Source organism: Balaenoptera acutorostrata, chromosome 19 (genome assembly GCF_949987535.1).
Source record: "Balaenoptera acutorostrata chromosome 19, mBalAcu1.1, whole genome shotgun sequence".
NCBI lineage: Eukaryota > Metazoa > Chordata > Mammalia > Artiodactyla > Balaenopteridae > Balaenoptera > Balaenoptera acutorostrata.
The window spans coordinates 49,951,925-49,973,248 of record NC_080082.1 but is presented as its reverse complement, the minus strand read 5'-3'; the positions used below and the strand labels follow the sequence as shown (position 1 = coordinate 49,973,248).

The following is a 21,324-nucleotide window of genomic DNA, read 5'->3' as shown; positions in this document are numbered from 1 at the left end:
TTTCTCTCAATGGTATGTAGCCATTTTCCCATGTCCAGGTTCAGTGATGGCAATGAGAAGTCTGGTGCCAGCCTAATTGTCTCTCCTTTTTAAAAATTTTATTGTATTATTTAAAAAAAATTTTTGGCCACACCACATGGCATGCAGGATCTTAGTTCCCTGACCAGGGATTGAACCCATGCCCCCTGCAGTAGAAGCATGGAGTCCTGACCACTGGACTGCCAGGGAACTTCCTGTCTCTTTTTTAAAGTAACTTGTTCTGTCTAGAACTTTCTGGGATTTTTGTCTTACTCTTAGAATTCAGGAACTTCACCAGAACAAGCCTAGGAGTGTGTGTCTGTGCATGCGCACAGTGCTGCCAGAAACTTTGCAAATTCTTTCCATGGGCAGTATTTTGTCCAGCTTGGGAAAATTATCTCTTATTATTACCTTATTACTTCCTCTCTTTTTCTGAAAATTCCTACATATTATATATTAGATCTCCTGGACCCTTTAAATAAATTTTTTCTTGTGTGGTTGTTTGCTTATTGTTTTTCTCTGAAGTTTGAGATATTCCTTCCATTTAATTATACAGACCAACAAATTGGTTGTTTATTTCAATTACTTTATTTCAAATTTACATTTGTTGAATATTTTAAAATTATTGATATACATAAATTAAATAATTTTTAAAAATCATTTAATTTAACTAATAAAATTTGTAGCATAGTGGTATCAGAGATCTCTCTCTTTAATAAAGAACTCCTTTCTCTTCCACAAACTCAGTGGAAGCCCCTAATCTAATTAGATGGGCAATTAGAGAACTTCTGAGTTCTCTTGGGAGAGTCACAATGTTTCTTTCTTTCTTTCTTTTTCTTTCTTTCTCTCTCTCTCTGTCTCTCTGTCTCTCTGTCTCTCTGTCTCTCTCTTTCTTTCTTTTTGGCTGCATTGGGTCTTCGTTGCTGCGCGCGGGCTTTCTCTGGTTGCGGCGAGTAGGGGCTACTCTTTGTTGTGGTGCACGGGCTTCTCATTGCGGTGGCTTCTCTTGTTGCGGAGCATGGGCTCTAGGTGTGCGGGCTTCAGTAGTTGTAGCACGTGAGCTCAGTAGTCGTGGCTTGCGGGCTCTAGAGCGCAGGCTCAGTAGTTGTGGTGCACGGGCTTAGTTGCTCCGGGGCATGTGGGATCTTCCCAGACCAGGGCTTGAACCCGTGTCCCCTGCATTGGCAGGCGGATTCTTAACCACTGCACCACCAGGGAAGTCCCGAGTCACAATGTTCTTTTGCAGGCTGCTGGTGTTAGGTTCCCTGCACAGGCTAGACAGGAGGGTCTTGGGAACAGCAGGCAGTGAAAAGCCCACAAATTTTTGCTCCTGAGGACCTATGATGAAGAGAAAGGCAAATGTTTCCTTCTGTTTTGGATACAGTGCCAGGAGTCTATGGGTTTTCTAAGAGCATAGAAATAGGTCTGAGCCACAAACACACACACACACACACACACAAATTGGCTTCACAATTATTGACTGAATATTTGGAATTAATAAAATTCAAATAAATCTAATAATAACCTAACCAATTCCATCACTAGGTCAATTGTTAAATTTAGTATCTGTGAAAATGCAGTCTCCATTGAAAAACAACTTGGAGGTCAGACTTCCCCCATTCCGTGAATTCTCTAGCAGGCAAAATTGTTGCCAACAAATCTTAATCAATAGTAAATTAAAAGTTATTCATAGTCAAACAGTTTTAATTCTTTTTTTCCATTCAAAAAGCAGCTTGAAGATGGGATCTTGGTGGATTTAATCCGTTGCTCTGCTGGTGAGGAGTGTAGAAAAGCTTCCCTGTCCATGGTTCTCCCTAGGCTCAATCTCAGGGATTGGGAGCCCTGCTTCTTTTGCTTCTTCCCCAGGCAACCTGTTGAAAGGGGTGGCTACCCTAGGGTATCTCAAACTGTGGTCCCAGGGCCAGCAGCATGACACCTAGGAGTTCGTTAGAGATGCAAATTCATTGGCCCCACCTCAGACCCACTAAATCAATCTCTGGGGATGTAGCTCAGAAAATTGTTTTAAGAAGCCCTCCAGGAGATTCTGATGAAGCTTCTTCAGTTCTACTGCCCGATCAGCTGGCTGTCTGACCTTTTCCTGGCCTCCCTCACCTCCCCTGCCTCTTAGAGCAAAACCTGGGAGGTTCTTCTAATGGCTAATGGCCACGTCCTCTTTCCTGAAGCACCACCCCCTTCCTCAAGGACATTGGCTACTCGTCTCTAAGTAAAGTACCCCTTATACCTCTTCTCCTGCCACTCCCTCTATGATTCCTGCTCCCTCCATTGCTTTCACTTGACCACCCCTCACCCCCTGCTGTGTGATCTAGGCAGGGTGGAGGGGGTGTATTCAAGACCCACCCCATAGAGTCTACAGCCAATCACCAATAGGAAATATGCTGAGAGAGAGCCCTGCCAAGAAGTATCAACGAGCTGATTAGGAATTAAAATTCAAGAAAAGGGCTGGATGTTGTTCCATATTTAAAGGAAGAGAATTTGAGAGTTCTTGTGAAGTTTAGTCAATCAAGACTTTTTGAGAGAATTGTGGAGAGTCCACACTCTGCATCTCTCTCAAGATTGGTCGTTGCCTGAGACCTTGCCCCCACCAGTACACCCCAAATCCACACCACAAATCCCTTTCCTGAAGTCCCCACTCACTGCATTGTCTTCTGTCCTAATCTTAGGGATTTGGGGGTGGGGTTGTTGTCCCTACTGTGGGCTTCAAGGATCCCAACCGCTTCCTACCACCCCTCATTTGACCTCATAAAATCACATCACCCTCTCATCACCACTGACCAAAAAATAACAGGAAGAATAACTGGGCTAGAACTGAACGTTTTTCTATCTGAGCCAGTTGGCTGAGAATATATGGAATCTGGAGAGTGTGCCTCATCATCATATATATTTGTTTCATCTTTTTCTGCTGATCTGGCAAAGCCGAGGGGAACATCAGACAGAGACCCTCCAAACAAGAAACTTTTTTTTTTTTTTTATTATTATTATTTTGGCTGCGTTGGGTCTTCGTTTCTGTGCGAGGGCTTTCTCTAGTTGTGGCGAGCAGGGGCCACTCTTCATCGCGGTGCGCGGGCCTCTCACTGTCGTGGCCTCTCTTGTTGCAGAGCACAGGCTCCAGAAGCGCAGGCTCAGTAGTTGTGGCTCACGGGCTTAGTTGCTCCGTGGCATGTGGGATCTTCCCAGACCAGGGCTCGAACCCGTGTCTCCTGCATTGGCAGGCAGATTCTCAACCACTGCGCCACCAGGGAAGCCCCAAACAAGAAACTTTATAGACAAGGAACACCTCAGGCAATGGACCCACCAGGCATAGGACTCTTCAATGAAGAGACCATCCAGGCAAGATTCCCACCAGCCAATAGATTGTTGAGCCAATCGTATTCACTGCTCACCCAAAGGGGGTCACCACAAAATAGTGGATTTAACTGCTTTTATTCCCTCTAAGCTCCTTTCAATGGGGATTTTATTGTGGAGGAAATCTTGAAACCTTTACAACCAAGAAATTCTAAGAGGGACCTGTTGGTTTGTGGAGTATGTGTGTGTAATAGAGAGAGAAATACATGTGCTTTTCACGTAGGTGAGTTCATGACTGTATTTGGCTTTGATTGTACGTTTGCAAGACTGCATGTGGGCTCAGTTTTGATGGCACGTGACATTGTTTGGAAATGTGAAGGCAAGGAGGCATGAGGTCACTCTGATTCCTGACACTGCCCTACTCAGCCCCCACCTCCAGTGCCCACCCTACCAGGCAACAAGGGTCAGTGACTTCCCAGGAGGCACAGGGAGCCCATCAACCTATCACACACACACACACGCACATGCACACGCGCACACACACACACACACACACACACACACACACACAATTTCGTAGTCAAACATGGCTTGTTCTCACCTGACATTCCTGGGGCCTTCTTCCTCTGTTTCAGAACTGTCTCTGACATGCCCAGAGCCCACACTGTCTGGGCTTTGCTTCTTTCTCTTTCCAGGCACAAGGTCTCCAGACTCTGTGCCCATAAGAAGAGCAGGAACCTGCTGCATCTCACTCTCCATTCTGCTCAGGGCAGCCAAAGAACCTCAGAAATGTATATCACATCATATCCTTCCCCAGCTTATAACCTCTGACAGGTTCCCATAGTACTTGGAATAAAATCTTGTTTGTTCAGCCTACAAGCTTGTAAAATTCTATTCTTGTCCTTGGAATTGAGGATTTGGATGACAATATATCTAGATTTATGTGTGCATGTCTATAAGTGATTCCTCATAAGTACTTTCAGTTTGATTTGAAAACTCAATGTCTTTCTTTGGGTTAGGTGAAACTATTATATTATCCTTTCCCACTGTTCATGGACGTAAAACCCCATGCAGAACCCAGCTGAGGAGGCTCTGTACTGCCAGAACCCAAGGAACCTCTTAAAGACAAAGCCCAGAGGTCAAAGTGAAGCTCTTATAGGGTCCTTGGCACTTGCACCCTTTCTCATTCATTCCTCTAGTTTGGTGCTTCTCAAACTTTAGTTTGCATCAGAATTACCTGGAGGGCTTATTAAAACACAGATTTCAGGCACCACCAGAGTTTCATACTCAGGAAGTCTGGGGGTGGGTAAGAATTTGCTTTTTAAAGAGATTTCCAGGTGATGTTGACACTGCTGGTCAGAGGACCACACTTTGAAAACCACTGTTCAGGTCTGATTCTTCCCCTGGAGGTCCCATCTCCTGGTTTTCTCCATCAAGGCTGGTCATTCTTGGAGCCCCTGCCAATCTCCTGTGTCATGCTGTACCAAAAGCTCCTACCCTCTGCATCTCTTCCATCCTATGATGTTTGGGCTGTCGCTGGAAGGTTGTATCTCTCAGCCACGGCTTTGGTCCCATCCCCAGTGGTCTCCCAGAGCAAACATCGTGAAGGCACATCTCCCTTCCATCTCCACAGACCAGGAGAGCTAACAAGAACAAGTGGGTCACTGATGAGAACTTTTCCGTATGGGTCACTCTGCTGAATATGTCCGGAATCATGAGTGTTCTCCTCATCATCTTACATGTTTTCCACCTTTTTCTGATGGCCTGGAAAAGCCAAGGGAAACACTCAACCACAGAATCTTCAAGCCAAGGAACCAGCAGCAGAGACATCCTTCGGCCATTCAGTCTAACTCTCCAAGGGAATGAGCGCAGACACCTCACTCACTTGCTTTGGGTCCTCTCCAGCGCCACACACAGGGCTATTAATTCAAAGGAAAAGTTTTGAGAGGTATTTGTAATGAGGTGGATGGAGTTAGAGTCTGTCATACAGAGTGAAGTAAGTCAGAAAGAGAAAAACAAATACAGTATGCTAACACACATATATGGAATCTAAGGGAAAAAAAAAAAGGCACGAAGAACCTAGTGGCAAGACGGGAATAAAGACACAGACCTACTAGAGAATGGACTTGAGGATATGGGGAGGGGGAAGGGTAAGCTGTGACAAAGTGAGAGAGTGTCATGGACATATATACACTACCAAACATAAAATAGATAGCTAGTGGGAAGCAACAGCATAGCACAGGGAGATCAGCTCGGTGCTTTGTGACCACCTAGAGGGGTGGGATAGGGAGGGTGGGAGGGAGGGAGACGCAAGAGGGAAGAGATATGGGAACATATGTATATGTATAACTGATTCACTTTGTTATAAAGCAGAAACTAACACACCATTGTAAAGCAATTATACTCCAATAAAGATGTTAAAAAAAAACAATTCAAAATCAAAAAAAAAGAAGAAAAAAGTGCTCTTGCAAAAGGGGCAGGTTAGATGCGGGAGGTGATAGGAATACTCTTTAGAAAAAAACTCAAATCCCTCTGCTTGTCAATACCCAAAAGGCTGAGGCCACGCAGGGCACAATCTGCAGTTTGGTCCACGGGAGCACTGAGTGGGCAAGGCAGTGAGTATGAGGAGGCGCCCTCACTGCCTGACTCATGGGAGCAATTAACCATCCTTTTTGGCTGGGGGAGCATCAAAGAGCTGGGATGCCTTCTTGCACAGCAGAGAGAACTCGTAGATCTGGGGAGCGATGAGGAAGGCGTTGGCCACACTGCAGTAGAAAGGAATGTGGAAGGGCACTTGGAGCAGGCTCTGTCCCTGCTGCTGGCCGTAGGACCAGTACATGAAGGGGAAAAGGCGGATCCGACATACGAAGAAGGTGGTCAGCGTGAGGATTCCATTCACCTTGTACAGCAGGGTGTGCTGCTGCTTTGGCTGAATCGGAACTCTGCCCAGCGACACAAATGGAGTACTCAGTTCTGCCGTGAAGATGCAGCCAGCAAAGAAGTCCCCAAGCTCTCCCCTAAGCCTCTGTGCGACCGGCACAAGGACAAACAGAATAACTGCATGGTGCGTGATCATGAGGCGGTTTCTACTGAGGAAGTTTCGAAAAATGGCGAGGGAATGTCTGCTGCTCTGGTCCCCGGTTCGGTACCATTCACAGAGGTACATGGCGTAGGGGTCATAGATCATGTATGGAATCAAAAACCAGACATATTCTCAGGCAAGCCAGTGTCTGTCGGTGATCACGTAGCTCCAGGAACGGATGATGATGATCCCAGACCCGGTGGCCAACCCAGCCTGCACTGAAGAAACCAGCCTGGTGCCGATCATCACGCAGTCGTTGTGGGTCCAGGCGGGCCGCGCGCGCCGCAGCCCCCAGGTGCAGAGCCCGAAGAGCCCCGGGAAGAAGAGCGAGCCCCAGGCCAGCGGCACAAGCATGGGTGCTCGGGATCGGCCGCCTAGCTCGGCGTCCTCGGCGTGGCTCGGTCGGCTCCGTGCGCGCGGCCCGCCCGCCCCTATTTCTACCCTCCGCCCTCCGCCCCCGCCCCCGGCCCCGCCCCCGGCCCCGACCAGCCGCGACTCCGGCCGCCGCCGGGCGCTGCTGTATTTATTTTTATAAATTGCAATATCACAGTCCCCCTCCATAACAGCTAGGGGAAAAAAGGGAGAAACTAAGAAATTTATATATTTTTAAAGGTGGCAAAGGGCTTTGGATGCAAATAAGTCTAAAAGAATTAAATTCCAGAGAATAAGGAGCCCTTCCTGCTTAAGTGGACATTGGTGGTCACTCCCTGGGGCACTTGTTGAGTCTGGGCAAGGGGACGTGGAAGACTGGGCTTACCACGAGCTGAGGGACTCCGTTTCGTAAAGAAAAACCAGTGGAGCTTTAATGGCTATTTAGGGAGACGTGAGAGATTAGAAACTAAAGGAGCTGAATGTGTGCAATTGGGTTTTCCTGCCTGCCAGTTTTCCCCATAAGATTTTTCTGAATTATTGCCAAAATGAGTAGCTGGGGTTGGATTAGAAAGTTTGCCTCACTGGAAGGAGAAGCAATAAACATGATAAGCATGTTTATAGAACATGACAATTTGATTCTAAAGCGTTTGGGGGGGGTAGGGATAAGTTGGGAGATTGGGATTGACATACACACACTACTATATATAAAACAGATAACTAATAAGGACCTACTGTATAGCACAGGGAACTCTACTCAATATTCTGTAATGGCCTATATGGGAAAAGAGTCTAAAAAAGAGTGGATCTATGTATATGTATAACTAACTCACTTTACTGTACACCTGAAACTAACACAACATTGTAAATCAACTATACTCCAATAAAAATAAAAAATAAAATAAAATAGCGCTTCCCTGGTGGTGCAGTGGTTAAGAATCCGCCTGCCAATGCAGGGGACATGGGTTCGAGCCCTGGCTCGGGAAGATCCCACATGCCGTGGAGCAACTAAGCCCATGCGCCACAACTACTGAGCCCGTGTGCCACAACTACTGAAGCCCACGTGCCTAGAGCCCGTGCTCCACAACAAGAGAAACCACCGCGATGAGAAGCCCACACACCGCACTGAAGAGTAACCCCTGCTCGCCGCAAATAGAGAAAGCCACGCACAGCAACAAAGAACCAAAGCAGCCAAAAATAAATAAATAAAATAAATAAATTTATAAAAAAATAAAAATAAAATAAAATAAAACGTATGGGGAAAATCAAAGCCTCTAGAAGAGCTACAACAATCTTGAAGAAGAACATGGTTGGGGGTTTACACTATATAACTTTCAGTGCTTACTGTAAGACCTACAGTATGACAGTGTGATATTGGTATAAATATAGACAAAGAGACCAGCTAAGCAAAACAAAGAGTGCAGACATAGACTAACATGTACACAGTCACTTGGTTTAAGACATAGACTAACATGTACACAGTCACTTGGTTTAAGACAAAGTTGCCAGTTTAATACAATGGGGTCAGGAAAGTCTTGTCAATTAATGCTAATGAAACTGTGTATCAATATAGTGAAAAAATGAATCTTGAATCCTTCCTTACTTCATACCACCTCATTTTTTGCATAATGTCAACCTACAACTGTGCTGTCCAGGATGCTAGCTATGAAATTAATTCAGGATGGATCACCGACCTAGATATGAAAGCTAAAACTATAAAACTTCTATGAGAAAACACAGGAGAGTATTTTTTATAACCTTTGGATAGGTAGACAAAGATTTACTAAACAAGACTCAAAAAAACCTAAGGATAATATTTAAAATAATTGGATTTTATTAAAATTTAACACTTCTTCTTGTGAAGACACCACTACGAATGTGAAAAGTCGTCACAAATTGCAAGAAAATATTTGCAAAAAGAAAAAAGCAAGCAGTTCAACATTTTTAATGAACAAAAACATGAACATGCATTTCACAAAATATAATTTCGACACGGCCATAACATGTGCAGGGTGATTAACATCCTTCGTCATTAGGGAAATTCAAATTAAAACCAAAATTAAAAAGACTGTTGTCAACAAATTTTAGCAAGAATGTAGGAATCCATCTGTATTCATTGGTTGCAAGAAGAAAACCAATTCTTTTACAGAACAAGAAGCACAGAGTAGTACTGACCTGAAACAAATAGACTGCCAGATAATTCTCCAGCAAAGATGGGTTTATTTGGGATCAGCAGAGAATTGCAGTTGGGGTCTGCGACCATGGCGAGCCATGTGCAAGTCCCCGAAATGCAAGGGAAGGGGGACACTTTTAAGTGGGGAAAAGGAAGTTGGGAAAGCTATAGTAAACAAAGAGCTGAGGGCTTTTCATTGACTGAATCCTTGTCAGGAAAGAAGAGGCATCTTTCTTCTTCCTGTTGGGCTCTGCTATTGATGTAGGGCACAAGAGCGCCCCCTTCTGGTCTTCTAGCTCTACTTGATTAAGATTTCTTTTTACTAATCTTTTACAGTAGGCAGGATCCAGGCACAAGTACCTAGCTCTGTTTTCAGCTTTTCTCCTAGTCCTGCCCTTATATCTGGTTTTGTGGACAAAGCAGACTCTAGATTGTGTAATCTAAGGGAACTTCAGAAGTTGGGTGAGCCCCTGGGGGGAGCGTGAGGCGGCACAGCCCTTGAAGTTCACTCTTGCTTGCTGACACTCCACCAAGCAATGGCTCTGGGCAGTGTTGCACAGTAAACCCTTAGTGGTTAGAGGGAGCGATGGTCTCCCTGGGATGTAGCCCACTGGCCAAGAGACACATGACCACCAGCCGTGGGATCCACCAGACAAGAAATACACCAGCCAAGGAACTCTCAGCCATGGAAGGGGGTTCTCATTCTTATTGGCCTGTGTTGGCGATTTCTCTGGTATGAGATGAGGGGCACCGTAGGGCAGTATGATTTCTGCCTACACGACCCCTACACCTTCCAGCTTCCATGCTTGCAGGGACTGACGAGGGTGACTGCCTAAGATGTGAAGGGCATCGCTGAGTCCATCATCTTAGGAGATCGACACACACATGCACAGACAGATACAGACACACTCAGGTCCCACGTGGCTTGTTCCTGGCTGAGGTTTCCTGGCGCCTTCTCTCTGCCAGATGCTCTCCCTTTCTATATCCAAATCCCACCATGTCCAGGGGACCCAGGGGTCAGGGCACTGCCCCATTCTCTCTAAGAATGAAACTGCCAGGCTCTGTCCTCAGGCAAAACAGTAAACCTTCTGGCTTCCACTCTCCATTCTGCTCAGGGCAGCCGGAGAAACCCCACAACCTAAATCAGATTCTCTCCTTCCTTGGCTTAAACCCTCCATGTTCCCATGGCTCTTGGGATCAAACCCAAATCCCTCACCCAGGTGTTCAGGCTCTGCCTTGGTCTGCTCCTCTCCTCTTGCCTCCACACTCTAGCCGCACTGCCTTTGTTTCTGTTTCTGGATCACACAACTCTCTTTCCCACCTCAGGACCTTTGCACTTGCCATCCCCCCTGCCTGGAACTCTTTCACCTTGATCTTCTCATGGCTAGCCCCTCATCCAGGCTTGGATGTCCTCTCCCCAGACAGGTCTTCCTTGACCTCCTCACTCCCCATATCACCTTGTGTCACCCTCCTGGGTCCCTATCCCTTATGTCCTAGTTATTCCCCATAGCCCTTTGTCCTCTCTGAAATCATTTAGTTTATTTATTCAGGTTTTCCCTGTACATCTCCCCATCTCCCCCATGGACTGCAAACTCCGGGAGGGCTGCGGCTTTGTCTCTCTTGGTTGCCACTTGGCCTTCAAGAGCAGAGCACTGCCTGGTGCACTGTAGGCTTCCAATACTTCCATGTTAAAAAAAATTACATCCTGCCCTTTACCTATCAAAGAATCAGCCCAGAATGTACTAGCCAGTACTTGAGGCCCACCCACTTCATTCACTGAGTCAATCAGGAGTTCAAACTGGGAACAACAACAAAAGCAAATAGTTGAGGACTTTCCTGGTGGCGCAGTGGTTAAGAATCTATCTGCCAATGCAGGGGACATGGGTTCGAGCCCTGGTCCGGGAAGATCCCACATGCCATGGAGTAAGTAAACCCACGTGCTTCAACTACTGAGCCTGCGCTCTAGAGCCCGGGAACCGCAACTACTGAAGCCCGCGCGCCTAGAGCCCGAGCTCCGCAACAAGAGAAGCCACCGCGATGAGAAGCCCGCCACTGCAACGAAGAGTAGCCCCCGCTCGCTGCAACTAGAGAAAGCCCGCGCGCAGCCACAAAGACCCAACACAGCTAAAAATAAGTAACTAAATTAATTTTTTAAAAAAGGCAAATAGTTGAAACCCCACATCTTTGTTCATTGAATCAATCAAGAGGACAGGCAGAGAACAGGGGTCTGGGGCGTGCCTAAGTAATGCTTCCTTAGTACATTGACCCAACCAGAATCTGGGTCTAAATGCTTGAGACACCGCCCTCCCAGCATCCTCCGTATCAGGGAAGCTAATCACAATAAAGTGGTAACCAACAGAGGCCGCGCCGCTGTGACTCAACTCGCCAGGGCAGCCCCAGGACTAGGATGAGCGGACAGCTGTGGCATTAACTGTGGGTGATGATCGGGAAATAGTGGGGAGCTTAAGGGAGCAGGAAGGGAGTCAGGAGAGGACAGCCAGAGCTAATATGGGATAGGCAGGGGGATGATGGGTGTCTGAGTGTCCAGGAGGGAATTGTAGGGTCGCAGGAAAGTTTCTGGGGGAAAGGAAGGGATTTTTCCCCAAAAACTTTGGGGAAAGTTGGAAGAAGGAGGGGGAAGATGTGGGAAGGAGGCTGGAGGTTAGAAAAGAATGGGAAAAGGTTATGGGAGACAAAGAGAAGATTTTAGGGGTCCAGGAGAGGGTTACATGGGATAAGGAGGTTCTTGTGGGACAGGGAGAGGGTTAGGAAAGGACCAGGGGGAGGTTATGGAGTCTCAAGAAGGGGTTCTGGGGGAGACAGGAAGGGATTTATATGAAAAAATTGAAAGTGTATAGAGGCAGGGGAGTGTAGGACAGAGAAGTTATAGGAGGGGGCTATGGGGAGCAGGAAGGGGGTTATGGGGAACAGGGAGGTTATGGGAGGATGGATGGGTTATGGGAGGTGTTATGACGGACAGGAAGAGTGTTACAGGATCAGGGAGAGGAGTGAAGCAGGACCAGGACAGAGTTACAGGATGGGGAATATGAGGTATGTTGCCAAATCTTGGCTCCCTATGCACTGATGCCGAATAAAAATACGGAGACAGAGATTTGGAAGATAAGAGGTAGAGAGGCTTTTTATTTTCTTTGCCAGGCAAAGGGAAGACACAGTAGGCTAGCACTTCAAGAACTGCCCCGCCCCATCCTGGGGAATTACGGAGGGTCTTATAGGTGGAACTCGCAGTCCAGGGTAAGTGATAAGGATCAAAGTGGTGAAGGTCTTGCATTCTTCTTCTTCTTGCAATTTTTTTTTTTTTTTTTTTTTTAAAGAATGAGTTCATCCTGATACAACTCAAGCCTGATAGTAAGGATTTTTTTTTTAAGGGAATGTTATTTATTTATTTATTTATTTTATTATTTATGGCTGTGTTGGGTCTTTGTTTCTGTGCTAGGGCTTTCTCTAGTTTGCGGCAAGCAGGGGCCACTCCTCATCGCGGTGCGCAGGCCTCTCACTATCGCGGCCTCTCTTGTTGCGGAGCACAGGCTCCAGACGCGCAGGCTCAGTAGTTGTGGCTCACGGGCCCAGTTGCTCCACGGCATGTGGGATCTTCCCAGACCAGGGCTCGAACCCGTGTCCTCTGCATTGGCAGGCAGACTCTCAACCACTGCGCCACCAGGGAAGCCCTTCTTGCAATATTTTAAAACAGTCACTGCTGGCATCAGGCAGCCTGGTAATTGGGTCCGTTCAACCCTGGGTTACCGGCCTGTGACCTCCTTTCTGAAATGTAAACAGCTACGAGGGGTGATTTGCTACAAGAGAAATCAGCGAGAGTAAATGCTGGGTGCAGGGTACAATTCGTATGGAATCAGAGAGTAATTAGCTTTGTTTAGCTTTGTGAAGGACAAGTCTAGCTACAAGTGTGTGTTAGTAGTAACAGCTAAAGAATAACCAAGCAAGATTGCTTAACTCTTTCAGGCCTGTTTATGCTGTTTCCCCAGCCTGTTCATTGTTGCTTATTTTCCTTGTTTATCAGAAAAGTCTCATTTCTACTTTTGCTGCAACAGGCACAAACAAAGGATTACAGAAGTGACGAGAGGGTTAGAGGGGTGCAGAGAGTAAGTAATCATCTAAAGCAGTGGTTCTCAAAGCCTGGTCCCTAGCCTGCAGTAGCAGCCTCACCTGGGAACTTGTTAGAAATGCACATTCTTGAACCCCCGCCCCAGAGCTAAGGAATCAGCAACCCTGGGGATGGGGCTCAGCTTTCTGTTTCAATAAGTCCTCCAGGTGACTCAGTTGTATGCTCAAGTTCTAGCATCACTGGGCTAAAGTGACCATTTAATTTAACCTCCAAACTGAGCACTTTTTAGACTAAAAGGGGAGCGCTCAATAATTTGGTAGGACCAGGCTTAACTAACTGGACAGCACCGGCAAACCAGGATGCAGCACATTACTGGAGAGCAGGAATGGGTTTAGGGAGACAGAAGAAACATGCAGGGTTTCTAAGTTACTTGGAGGGTGTTATAGGGCCAGTGGGAGTATTATATGGAGCCATTGTGGTGTCACAGGGTCCATTTTCCCACAGTGGTGGCCAGGGTCATTGTGGGGCAAGTATTTCCAGCACCCTCCTGTTGATGGGGTTGGTTCTGCGAGTCCCCGTTACTCAGCATCTGCTGACCTTTCTTGGTCCCTCTGTACACCCCACCCCCTCTGCTGGAGTCCATGGCTGCTGTGGCTGATGTCCGGGCCACAGAGTTCAAGGTCAGCTGTGATGCAGCCCGTCTACAAGACAGCCTTCAACACTCCTGTGAAGGACTACACGCTGCTGTCCATTTTTTCAGTTTTCTACTTCTTCCCACTGGGGAAACCTGCCAGGGTTCTCCTGCTTGGTGGGTGGGGATGAGCCATAGTTCTGCCTCTGCAGAGCACCCCCAAGCCTGCCTCGTTTCCCCTTCCACGGGTGCCACAGGAGCTGGCCCCTGCCCAGCTCCCCCTCCTCTCTAGTACTAGCCCCAGCCTCTTCTCCATCCCACCCTCCCTGCTACCCTGGCATTTGTCCCGACCCTGTTCACCATCCTGCTGACGCTGCTTCTTCCCTCAGATCCCCGTGTGCCCCTTCCTACCTGGTCCTGCCCAGGCCCCCTGCACCATCTCACTCCATTGCTTCCTCCTCTCCTCCACCTCATCCTTCCTCCCCTGACCCTGATTGTGGGCTCCAGGTTCTCTCCAGGGGACCCTTCCTTTATTTTGCCCCTTTTTAGAAAAACATCAGCCTGTCTTCACCTCCACAGACATGGAAAGCAAACAGTTTGGAAAACAAAGTCAGAGCAAAGAAAAATTCTAAGTTGGCCTTGGGCTTCAGCAACATGGCCATCATTCTAGGCCAGTTAGTGCTGCTGTTCATCTTTATGCCACAAGACAACTCAGAACACGCGGCAGAACCATGAGCCGGGAGACCTTTTTGGCATGCCCTGTGCCCCTCACAGTACCAGGCCTTCTTGCTCCCCTGGGAACTTTTGGACTTGGATTTGGACAGTAGTACCCTGTCCCTGCCCCATGGAGGAAGTCTCCCCTCTGCCACCTCGTCTGGGAGCAGTCCGTGGGATGCCTTCTGCGTGATTGTGTATATGTATTAGTGTGGTTGGTATATGCCTTTACACGACCCCATGTACTAACAGCTCCTATTAGTATCCTGGAGGCTTCATCCATTCATTCATTCAACAGGTTATTGCACACTTCCTGTGTGCTAGGCATTGGGCTAGGGCCACAGGACTCAGTGCTGAACAGGACAGATTAGGCCATGACTTCAGAAAATATATGTTATTTTGAGGGAAGTTAGAACATAAATAAGAAGACGCAACTTAACAAGGTTACTTCGGACCATCATAAATAATATAAAGGAGGCTGGAGGATGGGAGGGAGACACGTATGATAATGCGTTCAGGAAAACCTCTCTTTTGGGGGGGGTTGTGAAAGTTTATTGAAGTATAGTTGATTCACAATGTTGTGTTCGTCTCTCGTGTACAGCAAAGTGATTCAGTTATACAGATATATACATTAGGTATATGTATATATACTTTTTCATATTCTTTTCCATTATGGTTTATCACAGGATATTGAATATATTTCCCTGTGCTATACAGTAGGACCTTGTCGTTTATCCATATAATAGTTCGCATCTGCTATTCCTAAACTCCCACTCCATAACTCCCCAACCCCTTGCCAATCACAAGTCTGTTCTCTATGTCTGTGAGTCTGTTTCTGTTTCATAGATAAGTTCATTTGTGCCATATTTTCGATTCTACATATAAGTGATATCATCTGGTGTTTGTCTTTCTCTTTCTGATTTACTTCACTTAGTATGATAATCTCTAGGTCCATCCATGTAGCTGCAATGGCATTATTTCATTATTTTTTATGGCTGAGTAGTATTCCATTGTGTGTATATATATATATATATATATATATATATATATATATATATACCACATCTTTTTTATCCATTCATCTGTCAATGGACATTTAGGTTGTTTTCATGTCTTGGCTATTGTAAATAGTGCTGCTATGAACATAGAGGTGCATGTATCTAGCAAAAGCCTCTCTTAAGAGGTGACATTTGAGCTGTGGCCTGCCTGAAGCATGAGAAGGAGAAGGCTATAGAATTACCAGGAGAAGAGAGAATCAAGCAGACAGAATACCAAGTGTAATCGTCCCGAGGTAAGAAAGAGTAGGAAAAGGGGAAAAGCCAGCAAGCCTGGAGGATAGCCATGGGAATATGTTAAGAAGTCAGTGTGGAATGGTGAGCAGGGAACATATCACCCAGAGCCATGAGGTCATGGTAGCCATGTTCATGGTGTGGAGTTTGGATCTGAAGTGTGAAGGGACGCCATTGGAGATATTAAGCAGGAAAGCACAAGATCTGACTACTCTCTTAAAAGGTCCAAATTCCATGCCTGGAGGATGTAGAAGGTCATGGCAGGACGTTTTCCTCCATAACAATTATGAATAAAGGAATAAACTAAAAATTCATATTTTAAAGTCATCAAAGAACTATGGAATGTAAAGGGTAAAATCTCAAGAAGCTAACTTCCAGTGAATGAAGGATCCATCTTAAGTAAACAGAAATCAGACAGTTTTTCTCCTTTCTGGGGATTTTTGCCAAATGTTGGTACAGGTGGATAAAGGGTTGGGCCTGTGACAGAGGGATTGTTCTGGGGAAACAGAAATGAGAAAAGCTTTTTAAAGTCAAATGGGCTGGGCTTCCCTGGTGGCGCTGTGGTTGAGAGTCTGCCTGCCAATGCAGGGGACACGGGTTCGAGCCCTGGTCTGGGAAGATACCACATGCCGCGGAGCAGCTGGGCCCGTGAGCCACAATTACTGAGCCTGTGCGTCTGGAGCCTGTGCTCCGCAACAAGAGAGGCCGCGACAGTGAAAGGCCCGCGCACCGCGATGAAGAGTGACCCCCGCTTGCCACAACTAGAGAAAGCCCTCGCACAGAAACGAAGACCCAACACAGCCATAAATAAACAAATACTTAAAAAAAAAAAAAAAGGAAAAGTCTATTAATTAAAAAAAAAAAATTAAAAAAAAAATAAAGTCAAATGGGCTGGTGTGGCAGGTTGAAGGCTGGAGTGCACAGCCAAATGCACAGCTGAAAAATACAGTATCGGAAATTAAGAATTATTTTGCTGGGCTTAACAACATCCTGGATGCAGTAGAAAAGATCAATATATTCAAACCAATTTAATAGAAATTATTCAAACTGAACACAGAGAGGAAAAGGAAGGAAAAGGATCACACTGTCTGAGTGCTACCAGACACTATCTAGTTGTCTATCATAGTTGTAATTGGAGTCCTATATGTAGCGGAGCTCTGGTACAGAACAGATTCAATATGTGAAAAGATAATGGCTGAAAATTTTCTCTAAATCATGGGAAAATGTTAATCCAGAGATTCCAGAAGCTCAGAAAGGTCCGGAGAGAAAATCTAAATCAGCTGTATCCATCAGGATTCTCCAGAGAACAGAATAGAGATGAGATAGAAAGATAGAGAGATAGAGAGAGAGGGAGGGTGAGAGAGAGAATGAGATTTATTTTAAGAAATTGGCTTATGTGATTGTGCGGGCTGGCAAATCTGAAATTTGTAGAGCAGACTGGCAGCCTGGAAATTCAAATAAGAGTTGACGTTGTCATCTTTACTCTGAAATGCGTAGGGCAGGTCAGCAGTGTGGAAACTCAGGCAGGACTTCTACGTTACAGTCTTGAGGCAGAATTCCAGGAAACCTCAGTTGTCCCTCTTAAGGCTTTAACAGATTAGAAGAGCCCCACACACATTATGAATGGTAATCTGTTTTACTTAACGTCAACTGATTGTAAATGTTAACCACAGATATGAACTACTGTCACAGTAACATCAAACAACTGGGCACAATAGCCTAGCCAAGTTGATACATAAAATTAACTAACCATCACAGCGGCCACAGAGAAAAGACACCCTGAAGTTCAAGGGAACAAAAAAACCCCTAAAACTATCTTCTTTATTTTTCTGGTTTTATTGAGGTATAATTGACAAATAAAAGTGTAAGGTATTTAAAGTGTACAACGTGATGATTTGATATACATATACATTGTGAAAGGATTCCCCCATCCATCACCTCACATATTTATTTACCTTCGTGTGTGTGTGTGAGAGGACATTTATATTTGACCCTCTTACCAAATTTCAGTTATACAATATAGCGTTATCAACTAAGGATTATCTTCTAATCAGAAATAATTGAAACCAGGAGACATTAGAATGACATTTTCAAAGTACTGAAAGAAAAAAAAAAACAAAGCTGTGCCTCCGCTCCCATTCCTGATTGGCTGGAAAGACAAGGAGGCATGCATAGCCTAGGAATTCATATCAGTCAGCTGCTCGTCCAGCCCTATCATCATTTTGTCCTCCTTTCATGATTGGCTGACATGCACAGGGGGTGTGTCCTGGACAGATCCGCTGTCCTGATTATGCTGGCCCTGCCCACCCCTCTGTTCTTTTTTTACCGATTGGCTGACAGTTGGTATGGACTGGCTTACTTTCCTGATTAGGCTGGTCCAGTCCCTCCTTTTTTTAAAAAAGATTTATTTATTATTTATTTATTTATGGCTGCGTAGGGTCTTAGTTACGGCACGTGGGATCTTCGTGCGCTAGTTGTCGCATCTGAGTTTTCTCTCTATAGTTGTGGTGAGGTTCCAGGGCGCGTGGGCTCTGTAGTTTGTGGCAAGCAGGCTCTCCATTTGAGGCGCTGGAGCTCAGTAGTTGTGGTGTGCGGGCTTAGTTGCCCCGAGGCATCTGGGATCTTAGTTCCCTGACCAGGTATCGAACCCACATCCCCTGCATTGGAAGGTGGATTCTTTACCACTGGACTGCCACGGAAGTCCCCAGTCCCACTTGTTGATTCTCCTCTTCTGGTTGACTAGAAGATGGAGGAAGTCTTATCAAAGATGTTGCATCTCCTCACCAACCCCTTCCGGAATTTTGGCTCCCAGATTAGACAGTTAGATCAAGAGACCTGTATCCCTCATTTTAGCTGCTGAACCCCATTCTGAACTTTGCATACTTCTCTATCCAAGAATACCTTTTCTAACTCTATTTTCTCAACTTCCCTGTCAGGCATGGGGAGTGGGGAATCGACCTGCCCTAATCATAAAATGCAGCCTTGGGTTCTCACGGTTTCTATCAAACATCTGTGAGTTTTGCCTTTGACTCCTCCAGCCATGCCTTCATTCAGCAAATAGTGAACCACCTGCTGTGTGCCAGGTTCTGTTTTGGGTCCTGGGGGCTCTCAAAAACGCAAGACACTGCTGAACCCACCCTCCTTCATGAGGCTCCCTTATCCTTTGTCTCCTGAGCACCTACCCCCGCCCCTTTCCTGGTTCTCACAGCTCTCAGACTGTGCTTTCATCTTCTTTAATAGTGTGCTTCCCAGAGCTGTGTCCTGGCCCTGCCCTCCCCTCCTTGCGCCCCAATGTCCCCCCACCCCAGAATACAAGGACCACGGCGGGCAGGACCATGACTGTTTTGTTCACTGCAAATCTCGGTGCTCAACAAAAAGCTTGGCATGTATAGTAGGTGCTCAGTAAACATTCCATAAATCATTGAATGGAGGTTGGTTTTCATGTGAGGCCTTTTTGTCAAATGGTGTCTGGTGTGATTCTGTGTATCCGCAAGTCTGTGAGGACTCTCCAGCCAGGCTACCTGTGTTCAAATCCTGGCTCTGCCACTTACTAGCTGTGTGACACTGGCCAAGTCATTTAACTTCTCTGCCCCTCAGTTTCTTCATAGTAAAATAGGAATAAAAACAGTACTTTCCTGATGAGGTTATTGTGAGGATGAAACGAGCTCACACGTATAGTCACTGAAGACAGGGCTGAGTGCGATAAGTTCTCAGTGAGTGTCAGCTGTTATCCTGGGTTTCCGGACGTTGTGTCTGTGTGTGTCTGTCCCTCTGTTTTATGTTGGGGACATGTGTCTTTGGTGGACAAAGAACATCATCCCAGGGCAGGACCACGTGTCCATGTCAGTATTTGTGACTATGATAGCTGCTGCATACTGTTGAGTGTCCCAGGGACCCGAGATTTATTCATTCAACGAAAGTTTGTTGTGTGCCCACTATTTGCTATTCTAGGCACTAGGGATACGTTAGTCAAAAAAAAAAACCAACCAACCAAACAAACAAAAATAAGCATGAGGTGAGTCTGCCCTCATGGAGCTCACATTCTATCAGGAGGATTCAGAAAATACAGAAGAACCCAATAAATAAGAAAAATTACATAGGTTAGAAGGTGATCAATGCTATTGGTGGGAGGCAGTGGAGAAGGTGATGGAGATGGAGAGGGCAGGAGGGAGACCGCGGGTTACAATTTTAATTAGGTTAGTCACGGAGTCTCATTGGGAAGACAACAGTTGTGTAAAGACCCGATGGAGGGAGAGAGGGGGCCGTGCAGAATCTGGGGAAAGAGCATTCCAGGAAGAGGAAACAGCAAATACAAAGGCCAGGAGGCAGGATGCTGTTCACTGTGTCTGAGGCACAGCAGGGAGGCCAGTGTGGCTGGTGTGGACCTGGGCGGGGGCGGGGGGGGGGGGGTAGGGGGAGGAGGTGAGGTCAGGGAGGCAACAGGGCAGCTCACCAGGACCTCGGGTCCCAATGTGAGGACTTGTCTTTTAGCTGGAGTGAGGTGGAGCCCCAGGAGGGCTCTGAGCCAGGAGGGCCCTGGTCTGACTCAGGGGTTCACAGGCTCCCTCTGGCCTCATGTGGGGAGCAGATTGTGAGGGCGGAGATGGGAGTAGGGAGATGGGGGAGGAGGCTGCTGAGAGCCCAGACAGGAAGGGATGGAAGTTGAACCAGAGTGGGAGCAGAGAAGGGAGAGATGGTTGGATTCGGGATATGATTTTAAGATCCCAGATAAGGAAGCCTGGCAATTTCCTGAGGACAGTTGACCTTTGCACTTCTGGACAAAGGTGGGAAAGGAGCAGAACACAGGAGACCTGGCTGCCAGCTTAGCCAGGCTGGGGCGACCTTGCCCCTCACTCCTTGACCCACTGCCTGCTCCTCTGCCAGCTGGAAGAAGAAGGGGAAGCAAGGTCCCTGCCTGTTGGGCCCCTAGCATCAATCTTCCCAGGGTCTGGAGTGGGGGATGCAGGTGGGGGAAGGGTGACCTGCCCAGGAGGCGAAGGGCATTGCTGAGTCCACTATCTTATCAGAGACCAAACACAGACAGAAAGTCAAGGTCACAATGAGTCCTTTCACTCAGCAAACACTTCCTGAGGCCAGCCTGGGTGGTGCAGGCACAGAGTGGTGACTGAGGCATCCTGGATCCCATCCTCTGAGTCCAGCGGGGAGATGAAATGTCACCAAATAGCGACAGCCCAGACTGGTCAGGCTTGTGAGGGAGGAATTAAGGGTCTGAGTGGTCAGGGCTGGGAAAGGGAAGCCTAGGGGTCTGTGGGAGCCCAGGGTGGGTACCTGACCCAGCCTGGCGGGTTGTCCCAGAAGATTTTCTGGAGGAAGGGACATCTGTGCTGGAGCAGGAAAGACAAGAGGTAGTTGAACGTGGGGAGGACACGGGGCGAGTGTTTCGGGCAGAGGAAACTGCACGTGCCAAAGTCTTGAAACGATTGTTTTTTTTTTTTTTGGCCTCGCTGCGCGACTTGTGGGATCTTAGTTCCCTGAGAAGGGATCGAACCCGCGCCCTCGGCAATGAGAGCGAGGAGTCCTAACCACTGGACCGCCAGGGAATTCCCTTGAAATGATCGTTTTGACAAGCGGACATCCTAAAACATGAAGGGGAAGTGGCACAGGGGAAGAAGGAGGGACAGCCAGGGGTCTGATTCCAGCAGG

The 21,324-nt window shown here is 46.8% G+C and overlaps 1 pseudogene; it reads right to left on the bottom strand.

Moving 5' to 3' along the window:
• Positions 1 to 5,980: 5,980 nt before the first annotated feature.
• LOC103012993 (TLC domain-containing protein 3A-like) lies at positions 5,981 to 6,757 on the bottom strand (annotated as a pseudogene).
• Positions 6,758 to 21,324: the final 14,567 nt, after the last annotated feature.